Source organism: Podarcis erhardii (assembly GCF_964252035.2).
Source record: "Podarcis erhardii genome assembly, chromosome: W".
Taxonomy (NCBI): Eukaryota; Metazoa; Chordata; class Lepidosauria; order Squamata; family Lacertidae; genus Podarcis; species Podarcis erhardii.
In genome coordinates, this window is record NC_138506.1 from 2026239 (window position 1) to 2052587 (window position 26349).

At 45.6% G+C, this 26349-nt stretch overlaps 2 long non-coding RNA genes across 2 annotated transcripts; one reads left to right on the top strand and one right to left on the bottom strand.

Moving 5' to 3' along the window:
* Nucleotides 1-10213: 10213 nt before the first annotated feature.
* LOC309333149 lies at nucleotides 10214-13295 on the bottom strand. The gene is made up of 3 exons (XR_014152412.1): nucleotides 13265-13295; nucleotides 11858-11966; nucleotides 10214-10621 (listed from the first exon to the last, which is right to left on the bottom strand). It is a non-coding gene; the product is annotated as an uncharacterized lncRNA (long non-coding RNA).
* A 4444-nt stretch (nucleotides 13296-17739) lies between these two features.
* LOC309333143 lies at nucleotides 17740-20820 on the top strand. The gene is made up of 3 exons (XR_014152410.1): nucleotides 17740-17770; nucleotides 19068-19176; nucleotides 20413-20820. It is a non-coding gene; the product is annotated as an uncharacterized lncRNA (long non-coding RNA).
* The last annotated feature ends 5529 nt before the right edge of the window (nucleotides 20821-26349 follow it).

Consider the following 26349-nt stretch of genomic DNA (forward strand, 5'->3'; position numbering starts at 1 on the left):
CAGGAAATTGAATGCAGATTTCCAAAAAATAGCAAGGAGAGACAAGAAGGCCTTCTTAAACGAGCAATGCAAAGAAATAGAGGAAAATAATAGAATGGGAAAAACCAGAGATCTGTTCAAGAAAATTGGAGATATGAAAGGAACATTTCGTACAAAGATTACCATAATAAAAGACAAAAATGGAAAGGACCTAACAGAAGCAGAAGACATCAAGAAGAGGTGGCAAGAATACACAGAGGAACTATGCCAGAAAGAAATGGATGTCTCATATACCCCAGGTAGTGTGGTTGCTGACCTTGAGCCAGACATCCTGGAGAGTAAAGTCAAATGGGCCTTAGAAAGCACTGCTAATAACAAGGCCAGTGGAAGTGATTATATTCCAGCTGAACTATTTAAAATTTTAAAAGATGATGCTGTTAAGGTGCTACACTCAATATGCCAGCAAATTTGGAAAATTCAGCAGTGGCCAGAGGATTGGAGAAGATCAGTCTACATCCCAATCCCCAAGAAGGGCAGTGTCAAAGAATGCTCTAACTACCGCACAATTGCACTCATTTCACACGCTAGCAAGGTTATGCTTAAAATTCTACAAGGCAGGCTTAAGCAGTATGTGGACCGAGAACTCCCAGAAGTGCAAGCTGGATTTCGAAGGGGCAGAGGAACCAGAGACCAAATTGCAAACATGCGCTGGATTATGGAGAAAGCTAGAGAGTTCCAGAAAGACATCTACTTCTGCTTCATTGACTATGCAAAAGCCTTTGACTGTGTTGACGACAGCAAACTATGGCAAGTTCTTAAAGAAATGGGAGTGCCTGATCACCTCCTCTGTCTCCTGAGAAATCTCTATGTGGGACAAGAAGCTACAGTTAGAACTGGATATGGAACAACTGATTGGTTCAAAATTGGGAAAGGAGTACGGCAAGGCTGTATATTGTCTCCCTGCTTATTTAACTTATATGCAGAATTCATCATGCGAAAGGCTGGGCTGGAAGAATCCCAAGCCGGAATTAAGATCGCCGGAAGAAATATCAACAACCTCAGATATGCAGATGACACAACCTTGATGGCAGAAAGTGAAGAGGAATTAAAGAAACTTTTAATGAGGGTGAAAGAGGAGAGCGCAAAATATGGTCTGAAGCTCAACATCAAAAAAACAAAGATCATGGCCACTGGGCCCATCACCTCCTGGCAAATAGAAGGGGAAGAAATGGAGGCAGTGAGAGATTTTACTTTCTTGGGCTCCATGATCACTGCAGATGGTGACAGCAGTCACGAAATTAAAAGACACCTGCTCCTTGGGAGAAAGGCGATGGCAAACCTAGACAGCATCTTAAAAAGCAGAGACATCAACTTGCCAACAAAGGTCCGTATAGTTAAAGCCATGGTTTTCCCAGTAGTGATGTATGGAAGTGAGAGCTGGACCATAAAGAAGGCTGATCGCCGAAGAATTGATGCTTTTGAATTATGGTGCTGGAGGAGACTCTTGAGAGTCCCATGGACTGCAAGAAGATCAAACGCATCCATTCTTAAGGAAATCAGCCCTGAGTGGTCACTGGAAGGACAGATCATGAAGCTGAGGCTCCAATACTTTGGCCACCTCATGAGAAGAGAAGACTCCCTGGAAAAGACCCTGATGTTGGGAAAGATTGAGGGCACAAGGAGAAGGGGACGACAGAGGACGAGATGGTTGGACAGTGTTCTCGAAGCCACAAACCTGAGTCTGACCAAACTGCGGGAGGCAGTGGAAGATAGGAGTGCCTGGCGTGCTCTGGTCCATAGGGTCACGAAGAGTCGGACACGACTAAACGACTAAACAACAACAACCGTAGCTTTGCAAATAAGCCCACAAGTTACTAGCCCTCAACATTTCACTTGTTCACCTTGACCTCATTAAGTAGAGAAGTGTACTGTCATTTTGTGACAGAGAAGTTTCCTCCAAGGCAACTGTCCTAGAATGCCAGTCTGCAAAATTTGCCAGTCACCATTAAGTAGATATATCATTCGCGAAGTCAGTTGTTTCTTTTTTTAAAAAAATAATATTTATTACTTTTAAAACTTACAAAAAGGAAAGAGAAGAAAAAAGACAAAAAGAAAAAAAACAACAAGAAAAGGAAAAAACAATACAATACAATATACAAACAATACAAAACACAACATTAACCTAAACAAAACAAAACAAAAACAATTTAAAAACATACATTATACCATTTCAGTAGTCTATCTTTCATACCCTTGTTTCATCAACATCCTCTCACCTCCCTTTTTGTATTCCACTTCTATTAATTGTTTCAGCAATTCCTTTCCATCTTTCTCTATTTTCTGTCATATAAATATCTTAACTTATTTTTACCCTTATTTTCCATTAATACTATAATGCTTATTTATGCTTAACTCCTTATAACATTTCAACTAAAGCCATAAGATTTCATTCCAACATTTTTCTAACACTCAGTAATTTTACAATATTTCTATTTCTGAAAATAAACTTTAAAACTTTTTCCAATCTTCTTCCACCATCTCTTCTCCCTGGTCTCGGATACTGCCAGACATTCGTCAATTCCAAATAGTCCATCAACCTGGTGATCTTCTGTCCGAGGCTCTTAACTCTTTTCCAAGTCCCTTCTGCAGGTCTTCTTCATATTTATACATGCACTTTACTTTGTCTTCTACTGATCTTGTTCTTATTTTCCTTCTTTTGATACTGAAGAGCAGATCTCGGGGAAGCTCCAACCTAGCAATGCTTTTATTCCTTCTCGACAGGTCAACCAAATCTCCATGGTTAAATCTAAAATCCATAAGGTATTTCAGGACATGTTTCAAAATTCCTCCAAATCCAAAGGCCCCCACAACCCCAATCTCCTCACGATCCAAGTCCAAATCCCAAAAGTCAGTAAATCCCTGCATGAAGGGATCTATCCAACTTTCCTTCTCCAGTCCAGGCAGGGCTCCGATCCTCAAAATCTGACTTTTTCTAAATTCAGTCATAAAAGGCCTCAACTTATAGTCCTCAATTTGCCTCTGTAAGGCTGGGGCTCCCACTTGTATTACTTTAGGTTCAACAACAACAACTTTCTCCTTCGCCTTCTCGACAATTTGCCCTGTCAAAGTAGATTCCTGTATCAGATCCTGAATAATTTCTGTATTAATGTTCACTTTTTGTCCCAAATTAGTCACTTTTTGTCCCAAGTTATCAATTTTAGTAGTCATGACATCTGTCTTCTTGTGGAGTTGTTCCAACGAGTGACTTATCTTGCATAATGCAATCACTAAAGCTTCTTCTGTTGACATTCTCATATAGTCCAAGGTCAATCTCTGATTCTCACAGTCTCTTATCTTGCAGCTGGTTCCCCCAGCTCAGCTCTTATAACAGTTTCAAAGGCTCCCTCTAGAGGGAAACAGTTTCTATTTGTGTCAATCCTTTTAAGCACAGTTCAAACAGTAAATATAGTTTCAATTTTCAGTTACTTTTCCTCCTTTTTAAACGCAGAAGAGGACAATGGAAACAATATATTTCTCTTATTTAGCTAACTGTCAAGATACGTTCTATTCACAGCCAATGAACTTCAAAACGTCAATCTTACTGGCAGAATCCTTTCCAGGTTCAGAGCAGTGGTGATTTAATTTTCAACACTCTCTCCTGCAGGCTTGCACGATCCAAAATTTCCCCCCTCTTCTCCTGCTTCCAAGGGGGGGTTTAATAGTTTTAATCGATGGAAGTTTAATCCTTTGCGGAAGACTTTCCTAGACCTTAGCTTGCAGCGTCTTTGCTTCAATCTATTTACAAAAGGGGAAGGCGGACTTCCTGTTTAAAACCTTCCCGTTTTGGTGCCAAATAAAGACATTTATAGATCCAATTTTCCGTTCTACTCACGGGTAGTTGTTTAAAATCGAATTGTCCACAGGAAAAAGTCAGCGCTCTCCGGCAACAGCAATGCGGCTTCACTCCGTGAAAGAAGCAATCAATTCGAAGCACCGCGCCGCTCACCCCACGTCGCTCCAGATCCCCGAAACTGGGTCTCCCCGTGAGTAGGGGAGGCGCAAAAGGTGCCAGCCGAATCCCAGGTTCACAGGCTTCTCCCACCTGTGATTTTTAGTGGGTCTCCGCCTTCGCCGTGGCGGCCAGACCCTGTTTCCACGGAGCAAATTCCTCCCAATCAGAGGAATTCCGCCATTGCCAGAGGCGCTAACCCGGAAGTCCCGCGAAGTCAGTTGTTTCATTTCACAAATGCTGTTTTTGTAAGAGACCCAAACAAATCGGGATGCTCTGCTTACCTTTTGGTGTTGATGCTCAGTGAGGACGTCCAGGTGATGATTGTTCAACTTTGAAGATTGGGTATTGCTGCAGGAGTCTCTGTTTCTCTCGAGGTAAATGATTCCTTAAGCTATTACATTATTTCTAGAGGGTGGAGGAAATGCTTGTGCTTTCGGTTTAGAGAGCGAGGGGGAATTCTGGGGAATCCAAGCAAAGAACGAAGCGTCAAAACAGAGCTTTGTGGCTTGAGTATGACTTGATCTCAGTCCAGACAGATCAACCATATGTGGCCAGTTTACAAGCCCCCCTACCCCTGGTACCCTTTCTCCCTGTATTGCTGCTCCAGAACTTTTCACTGCTTAGAAATGTAGGACACAATATTGGATTGTCGGAGGGGTTGGATTCCTATTGGATCGGTTAGTCTAGGCTTAGCAGAGTGAGCAGGGCAGGCAGCCCCTAGTGCCGTATTTACATGTAAGCTAAACAAGCTATAGTTTAGGGCCCCACTCTCTTGGCCTCCCCCCCCAAAAAAAATTTAAAGGAAATAAAACCTGGATGTACATTTCCAAAATATAAGGTAATAAAAATAAAAATAAAACCTACAGACAGCAACAGTGTTTTGTGTTGTGTAGGGTGGTGCTGTGGTCTAAACCACCGAGCCTCTTGGGCTTGCCGATCAGAAGGTCAGCGGTTCGAATCCCCGTGACGGTCCCTGCTCCTGCCAACCTAGCAGTTCGAAAGCACGTCAAAGTACAAGTAGATAAATAGATACCGCTCCGGCAGGAAGGTAAACGGCATTTCCGTGCGCTGCTCTGGTTCGCCAGAAGCGGCTTAGTCATGCTGGCCACATGACCCGGAAAAACTGTCTGCGGACAAATGCCGGCTCCCTCGGCCTATAGACCGAGATGAGCGCGCAACCGCAGAGTCGTCCGCGACTGGACCTAACGGTCAGGGGTCCCTTTACCTTTTAGCCATCACAAATAATACTGCTTTCTCTCAAAGTTGACACCTTTCACGAAAACTGATAAGTTACCTGTTGTAGGGAATCATTTCTCCTCTTTTCTTAATCCAAACCCACACTTTTAAGCCACTTACTTAAGCAAACTTAGACAAATTCTTTTCGAAGAATAACAAGGGTTGAGAGGAGGGCTAGATGTTACCTGGTTTTCAAAATCGTGATAGAGCACCAGCTAAATTTTGCAACGTACCAATATATCACCATGTCTGCAATCAGGATGGAGCTATGTAGAGGCACTAGCTGGCTTCACAGTTTTGCACAGAGCACACACACATACTTTAAGGCTGGGCAATGTATCAATACATTTGGGGGTGAGGAAATAAGTTTGAAGTCCACAGCGTGGTAACAGTGCCATAATATTAATCACAATGTGTGCGCGTGCCGTGTAAAAAACCATTATGTGGGAAAAACCGTGAAGCCAGTCATCGCTTCTCTCATGGTTCCTTCTGTCCGTGTTGCTCTGCACTATAAAATAACAGTTGTAAGTGTGTTAAAGCTAAGTAAAAATATATACATATTAAACAAGTGAATCAAGCAAGAGGAACAAAACACAAGGACACATTTGGCGGAGAACAGTGAAACTTTATTGCATTTACAAACACACTGGGAAATCAAAGGCAAGCCCCAAAAGTTTGCACCAATTTATGGATTGTACTCTTTTTATTTACTGTTTGCTATATATATAAAAAATCTGCTACTACTTTAAGTGAATGGATAGGACCACATTAGGGTGTCTCAAGAATATGGTGGATAAAATGCTAATGATTTGTGTTGCTGTACTGTAAAGGATGGGGGGCGGGATTCAACACATTTTTATATGAACAAGTTTATGCCTAAACATTAATTGTACCCTTTCATTATCTGCTTTTCAAAATCAATCTAGGGTTTCCCACTTTACTCATTTTTTGATACGGCCTTTAAAAAGAAATCCTGGAACACCTCCCCGATTTCTTTGTTATACTGTAAATTTGTAAATAGCTACTGCAGTCGATTTTAGCTCATTGAAACAAGTATCATGTTATATATATTATATATATTTTCCATTTTTAAAAACTTTGTGTCAAGCTAAGAACCCTGTGCATCAAAACCGTGGTCAGTTTAGCAGTGATGCCCGAGACAAGTGACTGTCCTTGAAGGATATCAAATTACACGGTAGGCGGATTCCATGCAAGCTGCTGCAGGTGCAGAAGTCTGCTTCAGAAGCTGCCATTTGGGATCATCTGGGAGGTGCTAATAATCAGAACAGGATGGTTGAGGAAGTAAATCACATGGTACCTGAAAAAGAGAGGTCAATAGTGCAGTATTTAGCAACACTATCTAAATCAGCAATAGGGGCAAAGAAAGGTATCTAAGGTAGAGCATGGAATACTTACAGACCCAGTTCAGATGTCAAGTGAAACCATGGTTTAGTATGCTGGGAATGAGCCAAAGCAAGCCTTGGGCTCACACATTCCCCCCCTCCTCCCTCTACACAAGCGGTGAAGAGTTTGGAAACTACATCCTCGTTAGGCTTAACCACAGCTTGTTGCCTCACCCAAATCTGATGAACTATGCTTATTGTTAACCATGGTTGATTGGTTTGATAAGCCATCTTTAAACCATGGCTTATCCAGCTAGCTTGTTTAAACTCTTAATCTCAGGGTCGTGGGTTTGAGCCTCACACGGGGCAAAAATAATAATCCTGCATTGCTGGGGGTTAGGCAAAATGACACTTGTGGTCCCTTACAACTCTATAATAACTCTATAACTTTATAACGTTAACCACAGCTGAGAGTCTGGGGTGGTGTGCTAAGCCAGCCTTCGCCAATCTGATTTCCTCCAGATGTTGCTGAATTCTTATGTCCCATCAACCACATGATAGTCAGGGATGATGGGACATCATCATCATCAACATCATAATTTATTACTTATACCCCACCCGCCCACCCAGCCAGGTCTCCGCAGCCACTCTGGACGGCTTCCAAAACTTTGAATTGTGCTCGGAAATGGACTGGGAGCCAATGTAGGTCTTTCAAGTTCTGTGGTCTTGGCGGCCGCTCCCAGTCACCAGTCTAGCTGCCGCATTCTGGATAAGTTGTAGTGCAGGACCTCTGAAAGGGCCTCTGGTTCTCCATCCCTGTTATATACACTGCAGTAACAGCTTGTACATGAGGCTGATTGTGGATGTAACTGTGATATCAAAGGGAACAAGACAGACGCTTCTAATTGACTTTACCCATTTTCAGTGGTTGATGTTCTTATGACTGCAACGGTCAGTCCTTCTGCATTTAAGTCAGATCATGCTGATGCTCCAGTGTCACCGTCTGTTTCAGAAGCTGCCACTTGGGGTCCTCAGGGAAGTGCTTCTTAATAAACAGAGCGGGGTGAGTAAGGAAGTAAAACTCATCGTACCTGCAAAAGGAGAAGGCGCAATAGTCTAGTATTTCATAATAATGCCTAAATCAGCACCAGGGCCAGACAGGCAAACAGAGTGGTGATCCAGAGCAGCTGGAGGGCATCTGGTTGAGGAAGCTGCTGTGTTGCAACAATCCAGCCTCCAGAATCCCCAGATTTTACACATGTAGCCCAGAATAAGCATAACACTCCAGAACTGTTCAAAGAGGATAAATAGATGGTATCTATCCCTGCCATCAGGACACTCCATGCCCATGGCTTAATAATAATAATAATAATAATAATAATAATAATAATAATAATAATAATAATGAAATATTACTTATACCCCCGCCCATCTAGCCGGGCCTCCACAGCCACTCTGCACGGAATAACACTTCAAACATTAAAAACTTCCCTAAACAGGGCTGCCTTCAGATGTCTTCTAAAAGTCAGATAGTTATTGTATTTCCTTGACATCTGATGGGAGGGCGTTCCACAGGGCGGGCGCCACTACTGAGAAGGCCCTCTGCCTGGTTCCCTGCAACCTCACTTCTCACAGTGAGGGAACTGCCAGAAGGCCCTCAGAGCTGGACCTCAGGCTGAAGGATGGGGGTGGAGACACTCCTTCAGGTATACTGGGCCGAGGCCATTTAGGGCTTTAGAGGTCAGCACCAACACTTTGAATTGTGCTTGGAAATGTACTGGGAGCCAATGTAGGTCTTTCAGGGCCGGTGTTATATGGTCTCGGCGGCCGCTCCCAGTCACCAACCTAGCTGCAGCATTCTTATTGCACTTGCTTACATTAATCAGCCCTGCGGCCATCAAATTGCAAACTCTGACAAGTGGTCCAAGCAAAACAAAACCACCTGAAAGCAAATGAAGTTAACTGTGAGAGCCAGTGTGGTGTAGTGGTTAAGAGCGGTGGACTCGTAATCTGGGGAACCGGGTTCGCTTCCCTGCTCCTCCACCTGCAGCTGCTGGGTGACCTTGGGCTAGTCACACTTCTCCGAAGTCTCTCAGCCCCACTCACCTCACAGAGTGTTTGTTGTGGGGGAGGAAGGGAAAGGAGATTGTTGGCCGCTTTGAGACTCCTTAGGGTAGTGAGAAAGCAGGATATCAAATCCAAACTCTTCTTCTTCTGCTATCCCCTCAGTGTGTCCCACGCTCTGCCTGGTCTGCCTAACAACGTACCTGAAAGTGAACTTGCTAAAAGCAGTATTCACAGAGCCACTTCCCCAGGTGCAGTCTAAGAGATGCCACCTTCCATCAATGCGGACAGCATTCCAGGCATGGTCGCTCTTCCCCTTTACGCTGCAGCTGCCTATCAAATACTGGCACTGTATCCCTGCAATCCTGAGAGGGGAAGGAAGGAAGGAAGGAACAGTGTTGCTACCAAGAGGACAAGTGGTTGCTTTCACCGCTTTGATAGGCTGGAGTGGCCGTCCTTCATTTTGCTGGATCAGAGAAAACAGCAATCAGGTTCTCCACAGATTCTCATTTGCTCCAATTTGGCAGGAAAACACAAGTTTTCCTGGGATGAAACAACAACAACAACATTTGGACACGGACCTGGAAAGCCAGGACCTGAGCCTATAAAGCACAGAGCAAAGGTAAGTATGGATGAGGAACTAAGTCACACAGGGAAGAGACCCATTAAATTCAAGTAATTTTTAAGTCTATGGATTCCAGTGGGTCTACTCAATTCAATGCAGCCCTATATATGCAAGTTTGCTTCAGGATCATTCACAGTGTGGGCATTCCTCCACTTACATGGTGGGTCATGTTCCGGAACCCCATGCACATAAGCAAAAATTGTGTAAGTAGGGTAAAGGTAAAGGTAAAGGTAAAGGTAAAGGTAAAGGTAAAGGTAAAGGTAAAGGTAAAGGTAAAGGTAAAGGTAAAGGTAAAGGTAAAGGTAAAGGTAAAGGTAAAGGTAAAGGTAAAGGTAAAGGTAAAGGTAAAGGTAAAGGTAAAGGTAAAGGTAAAGGTAAAGGTAAAGGACAAGGACCCCTGAAAGGTAAGTCCAGTCACAGACAACTCTGGGGTTGCGGCACTCATCTCACTTTACAGGCCGAGGGAGCCGGCGTTTGTCCGCAGACAGTTTTTCCGGGTCATGTGGCCAGCCTGACAAAGCCGCCTCTGGCGCAACAGAACACCGAAACCAGAGCAGCGCACGGAAACGCCGTTTACCTTCCCGCCGGAGTGGTACCTATTTATCTACTTGCACTTTTTGGCATGTTTTCGAACTGCTAGGTTGGCAGGAGCTGGGACCGAGCAACGGAAGCTCACCCCGTCGTGGGGATTTGAACCGCCGACCTTCTGATCGGCAAGCCCAAGAGGCTCAGTGGTTTAGACCACAGCGCCACCCGTGCCCCTCTGTAAGTAGGGAGCACACACTTTAAAAAGCTCATTTTTTCCTGCTCTCTCTCCCCACAACACTCTTTTCAACTAGAGTTGAAGCTCTGGAGCTGGCTGGAGGACCTGTGGAAAAGCAGCAGCAGCTGCCATGCTGTGACGTGTGTCAGCTCCTAGGTGGGGAGGCTGAGCAGCCTAAACAAAGCCCCACTGTGCCTCCGTTCTCTTTGGGGCTTCCTCCGCTCCCACTGAAGTCCTCTTTGGGTTCTGGCGAGGGTCTCCTCATGAGCCATGAGGACTCTCCAGCTCTCTCCCGCCATTTTCTGCTTAGAATCTATTGATTTACTTATTTCCGAGGGCTGTCACATGCGAGTTGATCACGCCTAAGCATGGAGATAGCTGCCTAGGGCAAGGGGTGGGGAACCTGTGGCTCTCCAGATCTCCTATCGCTACAGCCAAGTAACAACCACTTGCCATGATGGCTGGAGCCAACAGAAGTTACCTGCACATTTCTTGAAAGAGTCGAGCATATCCGCCGCAAATAGCCTTTCCTGACTGAAGGACATCAGCTGGTTTAAATGACACCTTGTCCAGGTTATAGCAGCCTTCCACATCATATTCTGTAGAAATAAAGACAATGAGCACCCATTCTGATTTGCTTGTGGGGTGGCAACACTTTGCAACACTTTCCATTGTGTTTCTCAATATCTTTCCTGGTTGCCAAAATCTGATTGGGGGGTGGGGTGGCTTGTCTTGCAAGAGCTCCAAATGAACTGTTGATTGCACAACATGAATTTGCCCATATGTGATTGAATCGCACCTCAAAAGAGAAAGTCTGGAAGCACTCGTAAATCTGCTTTGTGTAGACCCAGGGTCTTGTTGCCAAATAAAAATGCACACTGGTGCAAGGGTTAGGAGTCGGGAGACACCTCCTCTCCTCCCGTGCTGCGACCTTTACTTTATTTTGACAAAGTAATAAGAATAAATAAATAAGAATAAAAATGTGCACCCCACCAGCGAGACCATTCCATTGTAACTATCCAACCTCCCAAAATTTCAACACCTCTAGCGATGGTTTGACCCCTTTCCGTTGTAACAGTACAAATTCTACAAACACCCTCCATATCTCCTCAAAATCATTCCTCCTGCATATTCCCCGTCTTACCTTAATGGCACATGTTCATTTATCATTAATAGCTATATATCCCACACCTCTTCATACCATTTTTCCATTTTATATTCTGCTTGCCCCTTCCACTTGCTAGCTATCATAATTCGTGCAGCTTTCAATAAATTTGTGAGCGAGTCCGTCATAGCCTGCAAACCTTCCACCCCATTGTAAATTGATAATAATGCTACCGCGGCACTTTCAGTGAGCTTTAACCCAGTGATTTCTGTTATCAATGAGCACCTCCTGGTCCCTTCTGAGATTCATGGCTGAACAGAGATCCCAGTCAAGCTCTGTGTGAGCCAAACACCAAATCACTGATCCACACAGGTTACAATCCAGAATCCTTTGTGCAAATGGAGCTGACATGACTGGCTATGAAATGGTGAAAATGCCCGAGACAGCTGCAAAGAAGCCATGCTCGGAGTAGACCCACTAAATTTAATGTCCATGAGTTACTTGCATCCATTGATTTCAGCCGGTCTACTCTGAATATAACTTGCTTTGATATGACCTTACGTGTCCATCTTCCTTGGCTGGCAATCACTGGACTGGGTGTCTGCTAAAGAACTCTGCTACAGAGCTGGATTCATGGGCACAGGGCAGTGACAAAGGCTGATCTTTTAATACCGGAAGTTGTCAGAGGCAAGGGGACTCAAGTATGCAGAAAGGTGGTACCCCCACCTACCTATATGGTGGCAGATCCACATCCAAATGGCTCGCACTTTCTCCAGGTCACTGTGGGCTTTTTGGAGCAAGACACTCACCAGGTTTTTCACGCTATTCCTGACATTCACCTGTTTCACAGAAGGTAAATAGACTTGGAAGCAGTTAATATGGACGAGGGGGTACCAGTTCCTTTCTTCTACCTAAGTCTACTTGTTTAAAGAAATTTTAGGGTGCAATCCTGCGTGCACTTACAAGAGTGTCTCTTGCTGAATTCACTGGGATTGCACAGTTAGTCGATTAAGTGTATGTGTTTTATTTGACTGATCAATCAAAGAATTTATTATACTTGCCAAAAATGTACCCTTGGGGGGGGGGGAGTTGTTCTGAAGGGAGACGCATGATTAACCTTTCCTTTTTCCAGGGTTCACAGACATGTTATTTCTACAATCTTCAGCTGAAACCCAAATCCTCTTTGCTACTGTCTCCCCACAAGTGCAGAGTTCCCCCATTGCTACTGGCAGAGGAACGGGGGGGGGGGGGGAGCGCTCTGCATGCAGCTTCGCCACTGCCCATTGCACCTTTGGGTGGGTGGAAGTACAACTGGGGGGGGGCATTCTGGGGGCAGGGAGGGACCAAGGCAACCCTGGATCCTGAGCCGGCCCTACTGTTGTCACTTGACAGCACTGGGGGAAACCCAGGGCTGATTACTGCACCAGTATATTAATTTTATGCCAGTTTAATTCTGGCGAGGCCCCCCCAGAGATTCCTGGGAGTTGTGGTTTGGCAAGGGCACTGAGAATTTTCTGTTAATGACTGCTAGCCTTGTTCACAGAAGTACAGTACTCGGAGTTCCCCGAGGAGAGGAAATAACTACCAAATCAATTTCAGTCTGTAGTATAAATACGATCGAAAGTGAATTGTGAAAGAGAGAGGAGTCGTTCAAACCCTTTCATATTGCCTATGATTGCTAGCTCTCCTCCGAATTGACTTTGGAGCTATCTCCTGAATTTTTAAAGCAACGCAATGCTGCAAAATAACTAAATATGGGTGTATATACATGCATTTAATTCACGCACGCACACAGAGAGAAAGAGAATCCTGTGGTTTGTTAAGGGTTCTAGGATTTGTAGCTCTGTGAGGGGAAAACTACAGCTCCCATAGTTCTTTTGGGGAGTTGGTGTTCTTTAAATGCATGGTGTGTGCAGCCCATGTGAATAGGTGCTCCACCGTGTTAGTTTTCTGGAAAACAGGAGCAGGGTCTTGTGACTCATGATGTTCCCAGTTCGGACCTTCCATCTGAACAGAAGTAATTGCCTCCTATCAGGAGAGGACGCTTGAAAGCACTCTCAAATTCCAAATGCACATTAAAAACCTCAGCATCCTAGCAAATTCCTTGCTGCATATATCACAATAAGAGACAGCATACCGTCTGTGCATAGGCATCCAGTTCCTTAAACTTTGCCAAGTCTATTTGTATTGATTTCTGATTGGATTTATCCCATGGATAATCTAGGAACAAAAATGGAAAAGTCATTCTTGAAACAGTGGGGAAAGGGAGGGGGAGCAAAGGATGACTATGATGTGATTTAAAGGGTTGGAATACAGGGAACCAATAGGGAATAGAGATAGGGAGCCTTTTCTGCTTCTCCCCAAGGGAAATACAGCAGCAGGGAGTAGACCAACGTTGCTCTGCTTAAAAGGACACAGACAGAAGGACGGAGAGGGAGAATGCTGAACCAGGTAGGATTTTGATCTGATCTTGCAAGACCATTTTGAGTACAGTACACAAGGCGTATGGCATGGTTTGCACTTCCCACTGGAAGAGCTGGTACCTCCTTAGAGAAGCCCTCTTTGCACCAAACATCTGGCTTTGATAGGAATCCCTTAATCCCAGCTGCAAATTTCACTGCATCCGTCTGCAATATGCATTCAGCAGAACGCCAACTGCAAGCTCATTTCAGGAACTATAATGGTAGCATAACAAGAACACAAACAGGGCTGCTTGAGGTGAGGGAGAAAATGTACCCACCCACCCACATGCCACATATTGAAGCTCCAGCCTTAGAGGAAAAAAATATAGTGCAGCTTTTCCCCCCAGCCAGAACTCACTGGAACTGAGTTCTGGCACCTCTCCGGTTGGTGCCATTGCCATTGTAAAAGAACAAGGGAAGCGTTCGTGGTGAGTTCTGGCACCTCTTTTTCTAGAAAAATAACACTGAGCGCAGTTAATTTTCACCATTCAAGCCTTGTTCCCAGGATATCCCAAGAGGTGGGTGCAGAGATGTAGCTGGGGGGGGGAGGGGGGCACTGGGTGCCACACCACAGGGGGCAGCACTTCCCGCGGGGCCAGAAGCGCGCCCGAGCCACGCATCTCTCCTGGGAGTGACGTGGTGGCTTGGGCCCCTGAGCGGCTAGCTACGCCACTGGGTGGTTGAGTGACGGGCTCATAAAATGATTTCCTAAGATACGCAGCACTACTAAGTAGTATTAATATATACAGCAGGTGTAGGGGATCTTTGGCCCTCCAGATGCTGGGGAACTACAGCTCCCATAATCCCTGGCCATGCTTGCTGGGACTAACAGGTGTTGTCACCCAACAACATCTGGAGGGCCAAAGGTTCCCTGCAGCTGACACAGAGGATCCAGATCAATAGCCATACATAAGCTTCTATTTACCATACAGATCTTCTTCCTGAGGCAGCATTGATGCTTGTACTCCTCCCATCCTGAAAGCCTACTTGAAAGGCGCTCCTTGGAGGAACAGTTAAGTGCTTCGAGCCAGGAATGAAATGGCCAACTGGAGGGATGAGGGAAGAGCATGGCTTGATCTGGGTTTATCAAACCCTTGCTTGGAGACCTTGGCATTAGGAGACGAGTAGCAGGAAGAGCATCCATGAAGACAAAACAAAGGGGGAAAGCATAACATGTTTGAGCAAACCAGCGCTGGAGTGTGTCAAAGTTCCCTGCGTGGGGAAGCGCAGATACAGAAGGTGTCCCCATTGCTCATTTCCTCTCCCCTCCTGTGGTTTCCAGCAACTGGTATTCAGAAGCATTTCTGCCTCCAACTGTGAAGGCAGAGCATAGCCATCAATGCTAGTAGCCATTGATAGCCCTCTCCTCCAAGGACGTGTCTAATGCTCTTTTAAAGCCATCGATGTTTCGAGGCCTTCACTGTCTCTTGTGGGAACAAGTTCCATAGTTTAACTATGTGCTCCATGAAAAAGAATATATATTTAGTAATTAGATGCTTCTTTTAGGTTAGCTATCAGACGCATCAGCCTTGTTAGAATTTCTATTTCGCTGCCAGGCCCCCACCCTATTTCTTGAAGCATCTAGATAGAAGCTTGTGCCAGCTTCCTCAGGTTGGCAATCTCCAGCTAGGCTGAATAGGTGGGAAACTTTTGGACTTTGTGTGCAGTCTTGGAGAGTCTCCCCCTTTTAGGACTGCAGTGAGATCAGGCTTAAAGGAAGGAGGGGAAGCCTTCGGGATGTTCTGCGTCGATATGAAGGGGGAGCCATCCTGCTTAGCAATGGGTCCCTGGTTTCTGCATTTCTTCAGAGGATCCTGAATTGGCTTTCTAAACTTCCAAGCTACATCCCATTCAGTTGGGCTGAGCCATGGCACTCCTGGCAGAGAGCTCTTTGGCGAGCCAATACTCAGTACTAAGTAGAATTGCCCATCCCTTCAGAAGAGGGGGCAATCCTTCTGAGCACTAAAAAAGGAGGGAGAGGTTTCTTCCCTTCCCTATGAAGCCCAAGCTTGCTGAGCTCTTCAAGAGAGAGGTGGGGGCTCCCGAAGGCTTCCCCTCCTTCCTTTAAGCCTGATCTCACTGCAGTCCTAAAAGGGGGAGACTCTCCAAGACTGTAGTGATATTAGGCTCTTTCCCTCCTCCCTTTTAGGCCTGATGTCTCTTTGTTGGTAGTGAAAGGGATTTTGACCCAAGATACAGATCCCAATAAGGATCTGGCACACAAAGTCCAAAAGTTTCCCACCTATTCAGCCTAGCTGGAGATTGCCAACCTGAGGAAGCTGGCACAAGCTTCTATCTAGATGCTTCAAGAAATAGGGTGGGGGCCTGGCAGCGAAATAGAAATTCTAACAAGGCTGATGCGTCTGATAGCTAACCTAAAAGAAGCATCTAATTACTAAATATATATTCTTTTTCATGGAGCACATAGTTAAACTATGGAACTTGTTCCCACAAGAGACAGTGAAGGCCTCGAAACATCGATGGCTTTAAAAGAGCATTAGACACGTCCTTGGAGGAGAGGGCTATCAATGGCTACTAGCATTGATGGCTATGCTCTGCCTTCACAGTTGGAGGCAGAAATGCTTCTGAATACCAGTTGCTGGAAACCACAGGAGGGGAGAGGAAATGAGCAATGGGGACACCTTCTGTATCTGCGCTTCCCCACGCAGGGAACTTTGACACACTCCAGCGCTGGTTTGCTCAAACATGTTATGCTTTCCCCCTTTGTTTTGTCTTCATGGATGCTCTTCCTGCTACTCGTCTCCTAATGCCAAGGTCTCCAAGCAAGGGTTTGATAAACCCAGATCAAGCCATGCTCTTCCCTCATCCCTCCAGTTGGCCATTTCATTCCTGGCTCGAAGCACTTAACTGTTCCTCCAAGGAGCGCCTTTCAAGTAGGCTTTCAGGATGGGAGGAGTACAAGCATCAATGCTGCCTCAGGAAGAAGATCTGTATGGTAAATAGAAGCTTATGTATGGCTATTGATCTGGATCCTCTGTGTCAGCTGCAGGGAACCTTTGGCCCTCCAGATGTTGTTGGGTGACAACACCTGTTAGTCCCAGCAAGCATGGCCCCAGCATCTGGAGGGCCAAAGATCCCCTACACCTGCTGTATATATTAATACTACTTAGTAGTGCTGCGTATCTTAGGAAATCATTTTATGAGCCCGTCACTCAACCACCCAGTGGCGTAGCTAGCCGCTCAGGGGCCCAAGCCACCACGTCACTCCCAGGAGAGATGCGTGGCTCGGGCGCGCTTCTGGCCCCGCGGGAAGTGCTGCCCCCTGTGGTGTGGCACCCAGTGCCCCCCTCCCCCCCCAGCTACATCTCTGCACCCACCTCTTGGGATATCCTGGGAACAAGGCTTGAATGGTGAAAATTAACTGCGCTCAGTGTTATTTTTCTAGAAAAAGAGGTGCCAGAACTCACCACGAACGCTTCCCTTGTTCTTTTACAATGGCAATGGCACCAACCGGAGAGGTGCCAGAACTCAGTTCCAGTGAGTTCTGGCTGGGGGGAAAAGCTGCACTATATTTTTTTCCTCTAAGGCTGGAGCTTCAATATGTGGCATGTGGGTGGGTGGGTACATTTTCTCCCTCACCTCAAGCAGCCCTGTTTGTGTTCTTGTTATGCTACCATTATAGTTCCTGAAATGAGCTTGCAGTTGGCGTTCTGCTGAATGCATATTGCAGACGGATGCAGTGAAATTTGCAGCTGGGATTAAGGGATTCCTATCAAAGCCAGATGTTTGGTGCAAAGAGGGCTTCTCTAAGGAGGTACCAGCTCTTCCAGTGGGAAGTGCAAACCATGCCATACGCCTTGTGTACTGTACTCAAAATGGTCTTGCAAGATCAGATCAAAATCCTACCTGGTTCAGCATTCTCCCTCTCCGTCCTTCTGTCTGTGTCCTTTTAAGCAGAGCAACGTTGGTCTACTCCCTGCTGCTGTATTTCCCTTGGGGAGAAGCAGAAAAGGCTCCCTATCTCTATTCCCTATTGGTTCCCTGTATTCCAACCCTTTAAATCACATCATAGTCATCCTTTGCTCCCCCTCCCTTTCCCCACTGTTTCAAGAATGACTTTTCCATTTTTGTTCCTAGATTATCCATGGGATAAATCCAATCAGAAATCAATACAAATAGACTTGGCAAAGTTTAAGGAACTGGATGCCTATGCACAGACGGTATGCTGTCTCTTATTGTGATATATGCAGCAAGGAATTTGCTAGGATGCTGAGGTTTTTAATGTGCATTTGGAATTTGAGAGTGCTTTCAAGCGTCCTCTCCTGATAGGAGGCAATTACTTCTGTTCAGATGGAAGGTCCGAACTGGGAACATCATGAGTCACAAGACCCTGCTCCTGTTTTCCAGAAAACTAACACGGTGGAGCACCTATTCACATGGGCTGCACACACCATGCATTTAAAGAACACCAACTCCCCAAAAGAACTATGGGAGCTGTAGTTTTCCCCTCACAGAGCTACAAATCCTAGAACCCTTAACAAACCACAGGATTCTCTTTCTCTCTCTGTGCGTGCGTGAATTAAATGCATGTATATACACCCATATTTAGTTATTTTGCAGCATTGCGTTGCTTTAAAAATTCAGGAGATAGCTCCAAAGTCAATTCGGAGGAGAGCTAGCAATCATAGGCAATATGAAAGGGTTTGAACGACTCCTCTCTCTTTCACAATTCACTTTCGATCGTATTTATACTACAGACTGAAATTGATTTGGTAGTTATTTCCTCTCCTCGGGGAACTCCGAGTACTGTACTTCTGTGAACAAGGCTAGCAGTCATTAACAGAAAATTCTCAGTGCCCTTGCCAAACCACAACTCCCAGGAATCTCTGGGGGGGCCTCGCCAGAATTAAACTGGCATAAAATTAATATACTGGTGCAGTAATCAGCCCTGGGTTTCCCCCAGTGCTGTCAAGTGACAACAGTAGGGCCGGCTCAGGATCCAGGGTTGCCTTGGTCCCTCCCTGCCCCCAGAATGCCCCCCCCCCAGTTGTACTTCCACCCACCCAAAGGTGCAATGGGCAGTGGCGAAGCTGCATGCAGAGCGCTCCCCCCCCCCCCGTTCCTCTGCCAGTAGCAATGGGGGAACTCTGCACTTGTGGGGAGACAGTAGCAAAGAGGATTTGGGTTTCAGCTGAAGATTGTAGAAATAACATGTCTGTGAACCCTGGAAAAAGGAAAGGTTAATCATGCGTCTCCCTTCAGAACAACTCCCCCCCCCCCAAGGGTACATTTTTGGCAAGTATAATAAATTCTTTGATTGATCAGTCAAATAAAACACATACACTTAATCGACTAACTGTGCAATCCCAGTGAATTCAGCAAGAGACACTCTTGTAAGTGCACGCAGGATTGCACCCTAAAATTTCTTTAAACAAGTAGACTTAGGTAGAAGAAAGGAACTGGTACCCCCTCGTCCATATTAACTGCTTCCAAGTCTATTTACCTTCTGTGAAACAGGTGAATGTCAGGAATAGCGTGAAAAACCTGGTGAGTGTCTTGCTCCAAAAAGCCCACAGTGACCTGGAGAAAGTGCGAGCCATTTGGATGTGGATCTGCCACCATATAGGTAGGTGGGGGTACCACCTTTCTGCATACTTGAGTCCCCTTGCCTCTGACAACTTCCGGTATTAAAAGATCAGCCTTTGTCACTGCCCTGTGCCCATGAATCCAGCTCTGTAGCAGAGTTCTTTAGCAGACACCCAGTCCAGTGATTGCCAGCCAAGGAAGATGGACACGTAAGGTCATATCAAAGCAAGTTATATTCAGAGTAGACCGGCTGAAATCAATGGATGCAAGTAACTCATGGACATTAAATTTAGTGGGTCTACTCCGAGCATGGCTTCTTTGCAGCTGTCTCGGGCATTTTCACCATTTCATAGCCAGTCATGTCAGCTCCATTTGCACAAAGGATTCTGGATTGTAACCTGTGTGGATCAGTGATTTGGTGTTTGGCTCACACAGAGCTTGACTGGGATCTCTGTTCAGCCATGAATCTCAGAAGGGACCAGGAGGTGCTCATTGATAACAGAAATCACTGGGTTAAAGCTCACTGAAAGTGCCGCGGTAGCATTATTATCAATTTACAATGGGGTGGAAGGTTTGCAGGCTATGACGGACTCGCTCACAAATTTATTGAAAGCTGCACGAATTATGATAGCTAGCAAGTGGAAGGGGCAAGCAGAATATAAAATGGAAAAATGGTATGAAGAGGTGTGGGATATATAGCTATTAATGATAAATGAACATGTGCCATTAAGGTAAGACGGGGAATATGCAGGAGGAATGATTTTGAGGAGATATGGAGGGTGTTTGTAGAATTTGTACTGTTACAACGGAAAGGGGTCAAACCATCGCTAGAGGTGTTGAAATTTTGGGAGGTTGGATAGTTACAATGGATTGGTCTCGCTGGTGGGGTGCACATTTTTATTCTTATTTATTTATTCTTATTACTTTGTCAAAATAAAGTAAAGGTCGCAGCACGGGAGGAGAGGAGGTGTCTCCCGACTCCTAACCCTTGCACCAGTGTGCATTTTTATTTGGCAACAAGACCCTGGGTCTACACAAAGCAGATTTACGAGTGCTTCCAGACTTTCTCTTTTGAGGTGCGATTCAATCACATATGGGCAAATTCATGTTGTGCAATCAACAGTTCATTTGGAGCTCTTGCAAGACAAGCCACCCCACCCCCCAATCAGATTTTGGCAACCAGGAAAGATATTGAGAAACACAATGGAAAGTGTTGCAAAGTGTTGCCACCCCACAAGCAAATCAGAATGGGTGCTCATTGTCTTTATTTCTACAGAATATGATGTGGAAGGCTGCTATAACCTGGACAAGGTGTCATTTAAACCAGCTGATGTCCTTCAGTCAGGAAAGGCTATTTGCGGCGGATATGCTCGACTCTTTCAAGAAATGTGCAGGTAACTTCTGTTGGCTCCAGCCATCATGGCAAGTGGTTGTTACTTGGCTGTAGCGATAGGAGATCTGGAGAGCCACAGGTTCCCCACCCCTTGCCCTAGGCAGCTATCTCCATGCTTAGGCGTGATCAACTCGCATGTGACAGCCCTCGGAAATAAGTAAATCAATAGATTCTAAGCAGAAAATGGCGGGAGAGAGCTGGAGAGTCCTCATGGCTCATGAGGAGACCCTCGCCAGAACCCAAAGAGGACTTCAGTGGGAGCGGAGGAAGCCCCAAAGAGAACGGAGGCACAGTGGGGCTTTGTTTAGGCTGCTCAGCCTCCCCACCTAGGAGCTGACACACGTCACAGCATGGCAGCTGCTGCTGCTTTTCCACAGGTCCTCCAGCCAGCTCCAGAGCTTCAACTCTAGTTGAAAAGAGTGTTGTGGGGAGAGAGAGCAGGAAAAAATGAGCTTTTTAAAGTGTGTGCTCCCTACTTACAGAGGGGCACGGGTGGCGCTGTGGTCTAAACCACTGAGCCTCTTGGGCTTGCCGATCAGAAGGTCGGCGGTTCAAATCCCCACGACGGGGTGAGCTTCCGTTGCTCAGTCCCAGCTCCTGCCAACCTAGCAGTTCGAAAACATGCCAAAAAGTGCAAGTAGATAAATAGGTACCACTCCGGCGGGAAGGTAAACGGCGTTTCCGTGCGCTGCTCTGGTTTCGGTGTTCTGTTGCGCCAGAGGCGGCTTTGTCAGGCTGGCCACATGACCCGGAAAAACTGTCTGCGGACAAACGCCGGCTCCCTCGGCCTGTAAAGTGAGATGAGTGCCGCAACCCCAGAGTTGTCTGTGACTGGACTTACCTTTCAGGGGTCCTTGTCCTTTACCTTTACCTTTACCTTTACCTTTACCTTTACCTTTACCTTTACCTTTACCTTTACCTTTACCTTTACCTTTACCTTTACCTTTACCTTTACCTTTACCTTTACCTTTACCTTTACCCTACTTACACAATTTTTGCTTATGTGCATGGGGTTCCGGAACATGACCCACCATGTAAGTGGAGGAATGCCCACACTGTGAATGATCCTGAAGCAAACTTGCATATATAGGGCTGCATTGAATTGAGTAGACCCACTGGAATCCATAGACTTAAAAATTACTTGAATTTAATGGGTCTCTTCCCTGTGTGACTTAGTTCCTCATCCATACTTACCTTTGCTCTGTGCTTTATAGGCTCAGGTCCTGGCTTTCCAGGTCCGTGTCCAAATGTTGTTGTTGTTGTTTCATCCCAGGAAAACTTGTGTTTTCCTGCCAAATTGGAGCAAATGAGAATCTGTGGAGAACCTGATTGCTGTTTTCTCTGATCCAGCAAAATGAAGGACGGCCACTCCAGCCTATCAAAGCGGTGAAAGCAACCACTTGTCCTCTTGGTAGCAACACTGTTCCTTCCTTCCTTCCTTCCCCTCTCAGGATTGCAGGGATACAGTGCCAGTATTTGATAGGCAGCTGCAGCGTAAAGGGGAAGAGCGACCATGCCTGGAATGCTGTCCGCATTGATGGAAGGTGGCATCTCTTAGACTGCACCTGGGGAAGTGGCTCTGTGAATACTGCTTTTAGCAAGTTCACTTTCAGGTACGTTGTTAGGCAGACCAGGCAGAGCGTGGGACACACTGAGGGGATAGCAGAAGAAGAAGAGTTTGGATTTGATATCCCGCTTTCTCACTACCCTAAGGAGTCTCAAAGCGGCCAACAATCTCCTTTCCCTTCCTCCCCCACAACAAACACTCTGTGAGGTGAGTGGGGCTGAGAGACTTCGGAGAAGTGTGACTAGCCCAAGGTCACCCAGCAGCTGCAGGTGGAGGAGCAGGGAAGCGAACCCGGTTCCCCAGATTACGAGTCCACCGCTCTTAACCACTACACCACACTGGCTCTCACAGTTAACTTCATTTGCTTTCAGGTGGTTTTGTTTTGCTTGGACCACTTGTCAGAGTTTGCAATTTGATGGCCGCAGGGCTGATTAATGTAAGCAAGTGCAATAAGAATGCTGCAGCTAGGTTGGTGACTGGGAGCGGCCGCCGAGACCATATAACACCGGCCCTGAAAGACCTACATTGGCTCCCAGTACATTTCCAAGCACAATTCAAAGTGTTGGTGCTGACCTCTAAAGCCCTAAATGGCCTCGGCCCAGTATACCTGAAGGAGTGTCTCCACCCCCATCCTTCAGCCTGAGGTCCAGCTCTGAGGGCCTTCTGGCAGTTCCCTCACTGTGAGAAGTGAGGTTGCAGGGAACCAGGCAGAGGGCCTTCTCAGTAGTGGCGCCCGCCCTGTGGAACGCCCTCCCATCAGATGTCAAGGAAATACAATAACTATCTGACTTTTAGAAGACATCTGAAGGCAGCCCTGTTTAGGGAAGTTTTTAATGTTTGAAGTGTTATTCCGTGCAGAGTGGCTGTGGAGGCCCGGCTAGATGGGCGGGGGTATAAGTAATATTTCATTATTATTATTATTATTATTATTATTATTATTATTATTATTATTATTATTAAGCCATGGGCATGGAGTGTCCTGATGGCAGGGATAGATACCATCTATTTATCCTCTTTGAACAGTTCTGGAGTGTTATGCTTATTCTGGGCTACATGTGTAAAATCTGGGGATTCTGGAGGCTGGATTGTTGCAACACAGCAGCTTCCTCAACCAGATGCCCTCCAGCTGCTCTGGATCACCACTCTGTTTGCCTGTCTGGCCCTGGTGCTGATTTAGGCATTATTATGAAATACTAGACTATTGCGCCTTCTCCTTTTGCAGGTACGATGAGTTTTACTTCCTTACTCACCCCGCTCTGTTTATTAAGAAGCACTTCCCTGAGGACCCCAAGTGGCAGCTTCTGAAACAGACGGTGACACTGGAGCATCAGCATGATCTGACTTAAATGCAGAAGGACTGACCGTTGCAGTCATAAGAACATCAACCACTGAAAATGGGTAAAGTCAATTAGAAGCGTCTGTCTTGTTCCCTTTGATATCACAGTTACATCCACAATCAGCCTCATGTACAAGCTGTTACTGCAGTGTATATAACAGGGATGGAGAACCAGAGGCCCTTTCAGAGGTCCTGCACTACAACTTATCCAGAATGCGGCAGCTAGACTGGTGACTGGGAGCGGCCGCCAAGACCACAGAACTTGAAAGACCTACATTGGCTCCCAGTCCATTTCCGAGCACAATTCAAAGTTTTGGAAGCCGTCCAGAGTGGCTGCGGAGACCTGGCTGGGTGGGCGGGTGGGGTATAAGTAATAAATTATGATGTTGATGATGATGATGTCCCATCATCCCTGACTATCATGTGGTTGATGGGACATAAGAATTCAGCAACATCTGGAGGAAATCAGATTGGCGAAGGCTGGCTTAGCACACCACCCCAGACTCTCAGCTGTGGTTAACGTTATAAAGTTATAGAGTTATTATAGAGTTGTAAGGGACCACAAGTGTCATTTTGCCTAACCCCCAGCAATGCAGGATTATTATTTTTGCCCCGTGTGAGGCTCAAACCCACGACCCTGAGATTAAGAGTTTAAACAAGCTAGCTGGATAAGCCATGGTTTAAAGATGGCTTATCAAACCAATCAACCATGGTTAACAATAAGCATAGTTCATCAGATTTGGGTGAGGCAACAAGCTGTGGTTAAGCCTAACGAGGATGTAGTTTCCAAACTCTTCACCGCTTGTGTAGAGGGAGGAGGGGGGGAATGTGTGAGCCCAAGGCTTGCTTTGGCTCATTCCCAGCATACTAAACCATGGTTTCACTTGACATCTGAACTGGGTCTGTAAGTATTCCATGCTCTACCTTAGATACCTTTCTTTGCCCCTATTGCTGATTTAGATAGTGTTGCTAAATACTGCACTATTGACCTCTCTTTTTCAGGTACCATGTGATTTACTTCCTCAACCATCCTGTTCTGATTATTAGCACCTCCCAGATGATCCCAAATGGCAGCTTCTGAAGCAGACTTCTGCACCTGCAGCAGCTTGCATGGAATCCGCCTACCGTGTAATTTGATATCCTTCAAGGACAGTCACTTGTCTCGGGCATCACTGCTAAACTGACCACGGTTTTGATGCACAGGGTTCTTAGCTTGACACAAAGTTTTTAAAAATGGAAAATATATATAATATATATAACATGATACTTGTTTCAATGAGCTAAAATCGACTGCAGTAGCTATTTACAAATTTACAGTATAACAAAGAAATCGGGGAGGTGTTCCAGGATTTCTTTTTAAAGGCCGTATCAAAAAATGAGTAAAGTGGGAAACCCTAGATTGATTTTGAAAAGCAGATAATGAAAGGGTACAATTAATGTTTAGGCATAAACTTGTTCATATAAAAATGTGTTGAATCCCGCCCCCCATCCTTTACAGTACAGCAACACAAATCATTAGCATTTTATCCACCATATTCTTGAGACACCCTAATGTGGTCCTATCCATTCACTTAAAGTAGTAGCAGATTTTTTATATATATAGCAAACAGTAAATAAAAAGAGTACAATCCATAAATTGGTGCAAACTTTTGGGGCTTGCCTTTGATTTCCCAGTGTGTTTGTAAATGCAATAAAGTTTCACTGTTCTCCGCCAAATGTGTCCTTGTGTTTTGTTCCTCTTGCTTGATTCACTTGTTTAATATGTATATATTTTTACTTAGCTTTAACACACTTACAACTGTTATTTTATAGTGCAGAGCAACACGGACAGAAGGAACCATGAGAGAAGCGATGACTGGCTTCACGGTTTTTCCCACATAATGGTTTTTTACACGGCACGCGCACACATTGTGATTAATATTATGGCACTGTTACCACGCTGTGGACTTCAAACTTATTTCCTCACCCCCAAATGTATTGATACATTGCCCAGCCTTAAAGTATGTGTGTGTGCTCTGTGCAAAACTGTGAAGCCAGCTAGTGCCTCTACATAGCTCCATCCTGATTGCAGACATGGTGATATATTGGTACGTTGCAAAATTTAGCTGGTGCTCTATCACGATTTTGAAAACCAGGTAACATCTAGCCCTCCTCTCAACCCTTGTTATTCTTCGAAAAGAATTTGTCTAAGTTTGCTTAAGTAAGTGGCTTAAAAGTGTGGGTTTGGATTAAGAAAAGAGGAGAAATGATTCCCTACAACAGGTAACTTATCAGTTTTCGTGAAAGGTGTCAACTTTGAGAGAAAGCAGTATTATTTGTGATGGCTAAAAGGTAAAGGGACCCCTGACCGTTAGGTCCAGTCGCGGACGACTCTGCGGTTGCGCGCTCATCTCGGTCTATAGGCCGAGGGAGCCGGCATTTGTCCGCAGACAGTTTTTCCGGGTCATGTGGCCAGCATGACTAAGCCGCTTCTGGCGAACCAGAGCAGCGCACGGAAATGCCGTTTACCTTCCTGCCGGAGCGGTATCTATTTATCTACTTGTACTTTGACGTGCTTTCGAACTGCTAGGTTGGCAGGAGCAGGGACCGTCACGGGGATTCGAACCGCTGACCTTCTGATCGGCAAGCCCAAGAGGCTCGGTGGTTTAGACCACAGCACCACCCTACACAACACAAAACACTGTTGCTGTCTGTAGGTTTTATTTTTATTTTTATTACCTTATATTTTGGAAATGTACATCCAGGTTTTATTTCCTTTAAATTTTTTTTTGGGGGGGAGGCCAAGAGAGTGGGGCCCTAAACTATAGCTTGTTTAGCTTACATGTAAATACGGCACTAGGGGCTGCCTGCCCTGCTCACTCTGCTAAGCCTAGACTAACCGATCCAATAGGAATCCAACCCCTCCGACAATCCAATA